General features: G+C 50.2%; 1 long non-coding RNA gene across 1 annotated transcript; it reads right to left on the minus strand.

Moving 5' to 3' along the window:
• Positions 1 to 248: 248 nt before the first annotated feature.
• On the minus strand, positions 249 to 8865 carry LOC129397257 (uncharacterized). Its single transcript, XR_008624498.2, has 3 exons — positions 8637 to 8865; positions 4617 to 4747; positions 249 to 1186 (listed from the first exon to the last, which is right to left on the minus strand). It is a non-coding gene; the product is annotated as an uncharacterized LOC129397257 (long non-coding RNA).
• Positions 8866 to 9923: the final 1058 nt, after the last annotated feature.

Raw genomic sequence — 9923 nt, forward strand, 5'->3', positions numbered from 1 at the left:
TTTCCACCCTTTCTCCCCTCCCTGGATTATTTTAAAGAAAATCCAGGCATTGTATATTTTCTTTTTTTTTTTTTTTTTTTGAGACAGGGTCTCATTCTGTCACCCATGCTAGAATGCAGTGGCGCAATCTCAGCTCACTGCAGACTCTGCCTCCCGGGTTCAAGTGATTCTTCTGCCTCAGCCTCCCGAGCAGCTAGGACTACAGACACATGCCACCACACCTGACTAATTTTGGTATGTTTAGTAGAGACAGGGTTTCACCATGTTGGCCGGGCTGGTCTCGAACTCCTGGGTTCAAGTGATCCACCTGCCTTGGCCTCCCAGTGTGCTGGGATCACAGGTGTGCACCACCACGCCTGGCTAATTTTTGCATTTTTTAGTAGACACGGGGGCAGGGGGGTTTCGCCATGTTGGCCAGGCTCGTCTTGAACTCCTGACATCAAGTGATCAGGCTGCCTTGGCCTCCCAAAGTGCTGGGATTACAGGCATGAGCCACCACACTGGGCCCCAGTCTTGGTTTCTTTTAGCAGCACTCAGAGAAACCTTTATCCCTGATGGCTTTTTACACCATGAGCCACCACGCCCGGCCCGCATTTTGGAGTTTTTTATAGAAACACTTGAAGAATAGTGTTCTGCTGCTTTCAAAAATAATCAAAACCCATGGATCATTTTGAATGAATCATACATTTTAATACAAATATTGGATGTGGTAAATTTATTATTGTATTGTATTGAATGTGGTCAAATATAATTAACCCCCAGGTGGTCAGGGTTGCTTTTCAAAGCAGAGTGTGATTTTGACAATTCGGAAGATACAGCAGCACCTTTCACAGATGCCACTGAGAAAATATTTCTCATCACCGAGCATGCAGAAATCATCTGCGTTGTGGCACTTTCTTACTGTTTGGGTCCAGATACAAAAGGTCTCCCCATAAGGCCTGGAAGTAGATGGAGTGGTACTTCTGCCTCAAAGGATGGGACCCAGGGGCCACGTCTCTTTAACTGGGGCAGCCAGCCCAGCCCAGCCGTCCCCTGGGGCTTCTGGGCTCCACAGCAGCCTGTACTCACCAGCACAGGGTGCCCCACCTGTAGCCACCATCCAGGGTGTACATCAGGCCCCGAGCAGGAGCTGGGCCAGAGAAAACAATGCAGCATCCAAGGAGGTCCATTTCCCAACTGGCGGTGCCTGGGAGAGCGGGAAGAAAGGAAGGAAGGGAGCCCTGTGGAGCCACAGCCTTGGCTGCTCAGGGTTAATCATCATAATCCTTCAGCCTTTCCACTCCCCTTGTCTGAGCCACTGACAGCCCCGTGGGTGCATGTGCGTGTCTACTAATTTTTTTTTTTTTTTATACAAGACAGGGTTTTTCTCTGTTGCCCAGGCTGGAGTGCAGTGGTGCAATCGTAGCTGACTGTAGTCTCAAACTCCTGAGCTCAAGCAATTCTCCCACCTCAGCTTTCCAAATACCTGAGACTATAAGCATATGCCACCAATCCTGGCTAATTTTTTATTTATTTTTTTATTTTTTGTAGAAACAGAGTCTCACTATGTTGCCCAGGGTGGCCTCAAACTTCTTTTCAAGTGATCCTCCTGCCTCAGCCTCCTAAAGCTCTGGGATTACAGGTGTGAACCACTGAGCCCAGCCCCTGTAGCTAATTTTTGAGGCCTCTCTGCAGCTTCTGAAAGACAGAGAAGAATTAAGGATGAGCTACATGGGGGAGTCAGGGCCTCAAGCCTACCCTACCCCCATTTTATGGAGGAGGCAGCAGAGGCTCAGGGAGAAGAAGGAACTGTCTCACAATCCCACAATCATTAGTGGCTGAACCAGGCTGAGAACAGGGGTCTCCAGCATGTTTTCTGCCATGATGCGTTCAAGTCCGCGCCATGGTGAGGACTCTGGTGCAGAGGGAGCAGGCAGTACAATGTTAGGCCTTGCTCCAAGCTTGCTCTCTCAGATGCACTCCGTGGAGGCCTTGATGACCTCATGGACAGTTGCTCCAGGGTGCACAGAGCACAGTTGTGTCCAGATGTGAAAGATTAGTGCTGAGCCATGTGGGGAGTGACCTCAGCCCAGCCTTTTCCCTGGAGGGGTTTTGGAGCCAAGTTAGACCTTGTCACAGACACATAGAGAACAGGGTGTTTTAGGCCAGTGGAGAGGAACAGGCTCTGGTTGCTCCTGACTTCCAAAGCAGCCAGACTCCCACTTGGCTGGCAGGGTCACACTGCGTCCTCCTGGTCTGAGCTTGGGGGAGGTGTGTGAGGGGAGAGTGGCTACGGTCTGGGAGAGGGCAGGTGAGCCTCCGGGGAAAGGCTTGGCCAAAGGCCTCTGGACAGAGCCAGCAGGGGGTGTGTGTATCCACAGACTCATGATGACAGGCCCTCTCCCAGGTCGGCCACTCTGTGGGTGAGAACAGCTCTTCGGGCCTCCTCAGAGCTTTTCCTCTCCAAGCCGAGTAGCCCAGTTTCAGCTGAGACAACTGAGTTAAAATTTGGAGTCCCAGACTGGGTGCGGTGGCTCACGCCTATAATCCCAGCAGTTTGGGAGGCCGAGGCGGGCGGATCACTTGAGCCCAGGAATTCGAGCTTAGCCTGGGCAACATAGTGAAACCCCATCTCTACAAAAAATACAAAACTTAGCCAGGCTCAGTAATGTGTGCCTATAGTCCCAGCTATTCTGGAGGCTGAGGTGGGAGAATTACTCGAACCTGGGAAGCAGAGGTTGCAGTGAGCCATGATCGTGCCACTGCACTTCAGCCTGGGTGACAGAGTGAGACCCTGTAAAAAAAAAAAAAAAAAAAAAAAGAGTCTCTTCCCATAGCCTTCTCTAGACCTGCTCCTGCCTCTCAAGGGCCTTCTCAGAATGTGGGGCCAGGATGGAGCATAGCCCCCAGTGGCCTCTCTCTCTCTGAATATTTTACATGGATGCCTGCAGCCCACCATGGCTGCTGCTTTCTGCTGACAACCCCGCCAGACAGCCAGCTTTTGTTATGGAACATTTCAAACCATGCACACAGAAGTAGAGAGAATTGCTGAATGCGCCCCCGTGTGCTCATCACCCAGCTTCAGCAATTAGCAACTGTCAGCCCATCCTCTTTGCTCTAAATATCCATGCATGCCTCTCCCCCATCCCCACCCAGGCCTGGATTATTTGGAATTAAATCCCAGACAGTATAGCATTTCGTCTGTAAATATTTCAGTATAGGTCTTTAAAGGACTCACCTTAAAAAAATAACCAAAGCGCCATTATAATGTCCTCCTCCCTCCCCAGATTCAGCAATAACACCATGATCTTTTGCAGAGTCTTTTCTAAGTTCAGTGGAGGGAAATAATGAAAAGGAGAATTTGAAAAACAGATTGTTCTCCACAAAAGATGCTCAGAGTGGAAGGACGTTTTGTTCCTGGTCTTGTTCTCATCCCTGAGTGGAAGAGCTGAGAGCTAGATAGAGTTGAAATCAGAAAATCACAGGCAGGGGGCCCCATCTTGCTGAGATGAGGCCTGGAGGTGAGGGTGCCTGAGTTCCAGGCATTTGCAGATGGTGTGACCTTAGACAAATCACTCGGCCTCTCAGAGTTACACATCCATCACCAGCTCCATCCTATCTCAAGACCTGCCCCACTTCTAGACAACTGCAGATGACCCCTTGGCCAACCCATCCAACACCAAGGCCTTACAGCTACAAACACTGCACGTACAGAGATCCGTTCCATAACTCTCTCCCCCAGCTGAGCTTTGGATGCCCACATCCATGGCCACAGCCTTAATATTGTCACTATCTGAAGCTGCCCTAACTCTAAAAGCTAAAATTGCAATATTCTTTACCTCTTGTTCCTCCTGTGATTCCTAAGACCTGCAGTCTCTTCAGCCCCCATTTCTCCCAATTTATTGGCCCTCTTCTTGGCCTCATTTCTTTCCTTATCCCAGCTGGATTCCAGGGCTCCTCTCCTAAACCCCTGGCTGGCCAAATCTCAGTTCCTTGGCCCCTTGCTTCCACCACATCCATCCTGCAGACTCCTAGGTTTCAGCTCCATCCGGCCATCTGTCTTTGCACCCAGACTGTGGAGCACTGCTGGGGGAGGACTTGTGCTTCCAGGATTCCTTGTTGATGCCAGCTCATTCTTCATGGTCCTCCTCCACTGCATCCCTCATTCTGCACATCCCCTTTTGAAGCCCTCTTTGTATTCAAGTCCCTTACCTAGTGGTACACTGATGGACTGGCTCTCAAAAAAAAAAAAAAAAAAGGACGGGGGGGGGTGTTGATTTCTGTGATGTTAATGTTCTCATCATGGCCACAATTTTTTTTTCTTTTTTTACTTAAAAACTTTTTCTTTTTAGAGATAGGGGTCTAACTATGTTGATCAGCCTGGTCTCTAACTCCTGGCCTCAAGTGATCCTCCCACTCGGCCTCCCAAAGTCCTAAGATTGCAGGCATGAGCTACCATTTCCAGACACCATGGTCACTATTTTAATGTCTGTTTTTAGCAACCTACTCATAGAATTCTTGAAATTTTAACATCTAGCTCTCCTCCCTACGTGATCTCCATCTTACTGCACCGAGTAAATAGAGGCTATCAGGTGGGAGCTCACTCCACTTTTTGGCCCTCTAGTTAGATGGTTTACCTTTGCCCATTTTTGCTTCCTTCCCTCCGTCTTCCTTCCAGATGTGTTCCCACCCGCTCTGGATCCAGGGCCTCCCATCAATTCAGGAAGTGCATTCCTTGGGTTCTCTTGTCTTCCTCCTGTCCCTCAGGCTGTAAGCATGGTTGTGTTTTCCAGTGTTTAAAACAAAAACAAAAACAAAAACAAATGACAACCATAAATACTTCTCTAGACCTTGCGATCCAATCTCCCTTCCTTCACAGCCAAGCTTCATGAAATTTTCCAGAATCCAAGTTTCCACTCCCAACCTCACCTTCCCTTCTCATGTCATGGTAATCCAAACTCTGCTTTTCCTCCACTCCTAAAAGTGCTGGGGTGAAATTTAGCAGGGCCTTTCCCATGCTGTGTTTCCAGTCCTTATTTTGCTAGACCTCCCCGCTGCTTTCGGCTATGCCAACACTTTTCATCCCCTGTAGAATCCGTAAAGCTCTTGGCTTCTCTTGACTGCTGGGGCAGCACTCTCCTTCCTGAGTGTCAGTGTTCTCCAAGGTTCCAGCCAACCCTGATGCCCCACAGGCATCTCAGGGTTACCAACTCTGAAATCCGAGCTTGGAATCAGGGATCTCAGACTTCTGTTGTGAAGGTTGATGGTGCCTGGAAGAGCTAACTCAAGGAGAACAATGCTCAATCAGGAGTTGAGCGGGTTGAATGGCAGATCCTCTGCTTATGAGTAGTGACTCTGGACACATCCTTTCACCCTTCTGTGCATCAGTTTTCCTACATGTAGATTGGGCATAAGAACAGGCTGTTGGAGAGGTTAAGTGAGCACCCTACATGGTGCATGGTAAGCACTCATCACATGACAGCTGTTACTAATGGGTTCCCAGTGTCAATGCTGCTACTGAAATACCTCCTCTCATTTTCTTCCTCACTATTCCTACAGCTACTCGGGAGGCTGAGGCAGGAGAATCGCTTGAACCGGGGAGGCAGAGGTTGGAGTGAGCTGAGATTGCACCATCACACTCCAGCCTGGGCAACAGAGCTAGACTCCATCAAAAACAAAACAAAACAAAACAACAACAACAAAAACAAACATCAGAACTGGTTTATGAAAGCCTCTTGGTTAAAGCTCTGTCCCCTTGGCTTCATTTCCAGGACTTCCCTCTCCAGCCTCTCTCCCACCCACCCTGTATCTCCAGCCACTGCAGGCTCCCTGCAGGGTTTGCACAGTGAGCCATGCTCTTTCAGGCCTCTCCGTCATTGCAGGTGCCATTCTTCCTGGCTGAAGCCCGCCTTCCCTTCCTCCCTGGGCTTCACCTCCTTGAGGAAGTCCATCTGGGTCTGTAGGTGACTGTGGCTGTAGAGACTGGTGGGATTGAGATAACTGACAGTCGCACACTGACCCCCACCTGGGCCATCCTCTTCTTGCTCTTGAGTTTGCTTTGAGGACTGACCTCACTTGAGCCCAGTGTTTACAGAAGTCTCTGGCATTGTGGAAAACTAAGGGTCCCACAGTGACAAGACTTGTTTTCCCACAGCTGCAGAACCCTTCATCGCTCCCTGAGGAGACTCAGCTCAGAGCACAGCATGTGACAGACACATGGCTATGCAATGCCATCTAGATGTCATAGAGGAGGTAACAGGGTGCTTTGGAAGGACATGTGGTTTCAGGACCACCTTCTAGGATGATGTTTTTATGGGCAGATGCAAGCTTGCTTTGGAAAGTCAGGACATCAGGCCAATCCTGCCCTGGGGCCACCTTGTCCAACATCACCCTCCCATCTAGGCTGCCAGGCTGGTGAGCCCCCAATGGACCCTGCCTCCCCTAAGGCCTTACTTACCCCCACCAGGACATTTCAGCATCATTACTGGATGGGAAGGTGGAAATCCAGTCACTGTTTTGTTATATAGCCACGATTCCTAACTTGTGTGGGGAAAAGTTTACATCTTTATTGTCACAAGCCTTTAACTGAAATTGAGCATTCCCATTCATCATAAATACAGACAGCAAGCCGTGGTGTTAATAGTACTATAACTTTGTCACCAATAGAAATCCAGATAATTTCATCTTCTTCTAGTTATGAATATCTCAACATAACATTTATATCATTCATTATGTCAAAATTTCAGTTGTTGTTAGGCCTGATGTTAGATCATGTGAGTTAGTGAGTTAATAAATACATTTTTTTTTTTGAGGCAGGGTCTCTGTCTGCCGACAAGGCTGGAGTGCAGTGGCGCAGTCTCGGTTCACTGCAACTTCCACCTCCCAGGCTCAAGCAATCCTTCCACCTCAGCCTCCCAAGTAGCTGGGACTACAGGCACATGTGCCACCATGCCTGGCTAATTTTTGTATTTTTTTGTAGAGGCAAGGTTTTGCTATGTTGCCCAGGCTGGTCTCCAACTCCTAAGCTCAAGCCATCCACCCACCTCAGCCTCCCAAAGTGCTGGGATTACAGGTATGAGCCACTGTGCCCGGCCAATACATATATCCAAATTTTTAAATTTTGTTTTTGATGGAGTCTTGCTCTGTCACCCAGGCTAACGTGCATGGTACAATCTCGGCTCACTGCCATCTCCGCCTCCCAGGTTCCAGTGATTCTCATGCCTCAACCTCCTGAGTAACTGGGACTACAGGCATGCACCACCATGCCCGGCTAATTTTTTTTATTTTTGGTAGAGATGGGGTTTCACCATATGGCCAGGCTTGTCTCAAACTCCTGATCTCAAGTGATTTGCCCATTTCGGCCTCCTAAAGTGCTGGGATTACAGGTGTGAGCCATCGTGCTGGGCCAAAAAGTTTAATTTTAAATATTTGAATTTTTTTTTTTTTTTTTTTTGGCAGAGTCTCTCTCTGTTGCCCAGGCTGGAGTGCAATGGCATGATCTCGGCTCACTGCAACCTCCATCTCCCGGTTCAAGTGATTCTCTTGCTTTGGCCTCCTGAGTAGCTGGGACTACAGATATGCATCACCGTGCCCGTGTTCTTTTTGTATTTTTAGTAGAGACAGTTTTCCCACATTGGCCAGGCTGATCTCGAACTCCTGACCTCTGGTGATCCGTCCACCTCGGCCTCCCAAAGTGTTGGGATTATAGGTGTGAGCCATCACGCCCGGCCTAATACTTGAATAATATTTTAAAGCAATTGGTGCTCTTGGTAATTCTATATGTTTTATTTTTTGCATTTAAGGCATTATTCTGAGAAGAGGTCTGTAGGCTTCACCACGCTGCCAATGGGGTCCATGGCACACACAGGGAAAAACCGGTAAGAACCCTGAGTAAATTTCAAAATCCCAGACCTGTCATTTGGCAGAGACACCACCAGGGAGCAGAATAACAAAAGGAATGTGAGCTCCAGGCTGCAAAGTCCAAAAGGGAGAAGGTAATCTACACGCGCTTTATCCAAACCTGTGACTGAGTGCCAAAAAGGAAGGAGCCTTAGAGAGCGAGCCCCATAGGATATTGTCATCTGGGGAGATTGAGGCAGGTAGGGGCAGAGCCTGAGTGAGGAAAACCCAGGTCCCGCAGCTCCCAGTCCTTTTCCACTGCACCCCACTGGACCGCCAGCTGCTTCTTAGGACCTGGCTAATGAAGCAGAACGTGGCACCACTCCTGTCCTGGACGTTACCCACCTTCTCACTCTAGATGGTAGAGAAGACCGTGGATCACCTGGGGACACAGGTGAAAGGCCTGCTGGGCCTGCTGGAGGACCTGGCCTGGAACCTGCCCGGGGGACCCTTCAGCCCCGTCCCCGACCTCCTCGGAAAAGGTGAGCAGTGCAGGTGGCAGAGGACAGCCTCTGGGCTGCTGTCATCTGGCGCTGTGCAGGCGAGACGGGGACGGCTGCTACGCCGCACAGGTGTAGCCTGGATAGCAGGGAGGGTCCCAGCGCCCCCTGGTGACGGAATCGGGACCGCATCATCCCTGCTCCCCTCCGCTACCACCCCGCCCCCACACCCGGTCGCTGCCTCCCAGCGTCAAATGAGGTTCTGGAAGAGCCGGCCCTAGATGACATCTCAGCACAACCCCGGCGCAGAGAAGCTACCTGCTTCATTGGCCTTCTCACGGCTGGAGCTCCTCAGTTCCTTTCATTTCCCCCTGAGGAGCCACTCCTGTTCCACCCCAAAACCGTCGCAGGGAAGACGGGCACCCCCACTGATCAGGCAGGGATGGGGTTGCACTCTCCTCGATCCCTGTGTCCCTGGCGCAGGAGTTCCCGGGGGCTGGGGAGGGGAGGGAAGGCACTGCTGAGCACCACGGGGGCGGGTACCCTGCAGCACCCCAGCTTGCTCAGTGGAGGCCGCTGCTTTCTTTCAGATGGCTTCTGAGCCCCGGAGCTGGAGCCCAGCAGCTGGAGGTGGTGCACCTGCCAGGCAGCACCCTCTGATAGCCAGCGCTGTCCGCTCGCCTTCCTTCCTCAGCTTCGTGTGAAATAAAAGCTACTGTTTTTGGTCTCCTCTGTGTCTGCTGACAGAGTAACCCGTTTACAGCCCCCTCTCCCTCCACTTCCATGCCTGGGGGAGGCCAGCCACCCCCTCCAGGCTCAGACCTGGGGACACGCCCACTCCCGCCATCTGTGCTTCAGCAGGCCCTTATTTATAGGGGCAGATGGAGCAGAGGTTGATTCACAGAGGTGGAGGCCCTTCGAGTGGCCTTGCGTCTCAAAATGTGGCCATAGGTGAGAAGCAAGGGGATCATGGTCTCAGGACCCACCCGGACTCCTTAATCCAAATCTGCATTGCAATCAGACCCCCAGGGAATTTATGTGTCCATTAAAGAGGTTTGTTGTTGTTTTAAAAAAAATTTCCTATGAAGTGAAATTCAATGTAAAATTCATCATTCTAACCATTTTAAATTGTGTAAGGCTGGGGGCAGTGGCTTACGCCTATAATCCTAGCATTTTGGGAGGCCAAGGTAGGGGGATCACTTGAGCCCAGGAGTTTGAGACCAGCCTGGACAACATGGTGAAACCCCATCCCTACAAAAAATACAAAAATTAGCCTGGCATGGTGGCATGGTGGTGCATGCCTGTAGTCCCAGCTACTCAGGAGGCTGGGGTGGGAGGATCACCTGAGCCCTGGAGACCAAGGCTGTGGTGAGCCATGATTGTGCCACTGCACTCCAGCCTGGGTGACAGAGTGAGACCTTGTCTCAAAAAAATAATGATAATAAAATAAATAAATTGTACAAATGCAGTGGCGTCCAGTACATTCAGAAGTTGTGCAGTCATCACCACCAGTTCCAGAACATTGTTCTCACTCTAAAAAGAAACTCTGTATCTATCAAGCAGTCACATCCCATTCCTGCTGCCCCCCACCCCCCCTGGAAACCA

This window comes from Pan paniscus, chromosome 13, assembly GCF_029289425.2.
Source record: "Pan paniscus chromosome 13, NHGRI_mPanPan1-v2.0_pri, whole genome shotgun sequence".
In the NCBI taxonomy this organism is placed as follows: domain Eukaryota; kingdom Metazoa; phylum Chordata; class Mammalia; order Primates; family Hominidae; genus Pan; species Pan paniscus.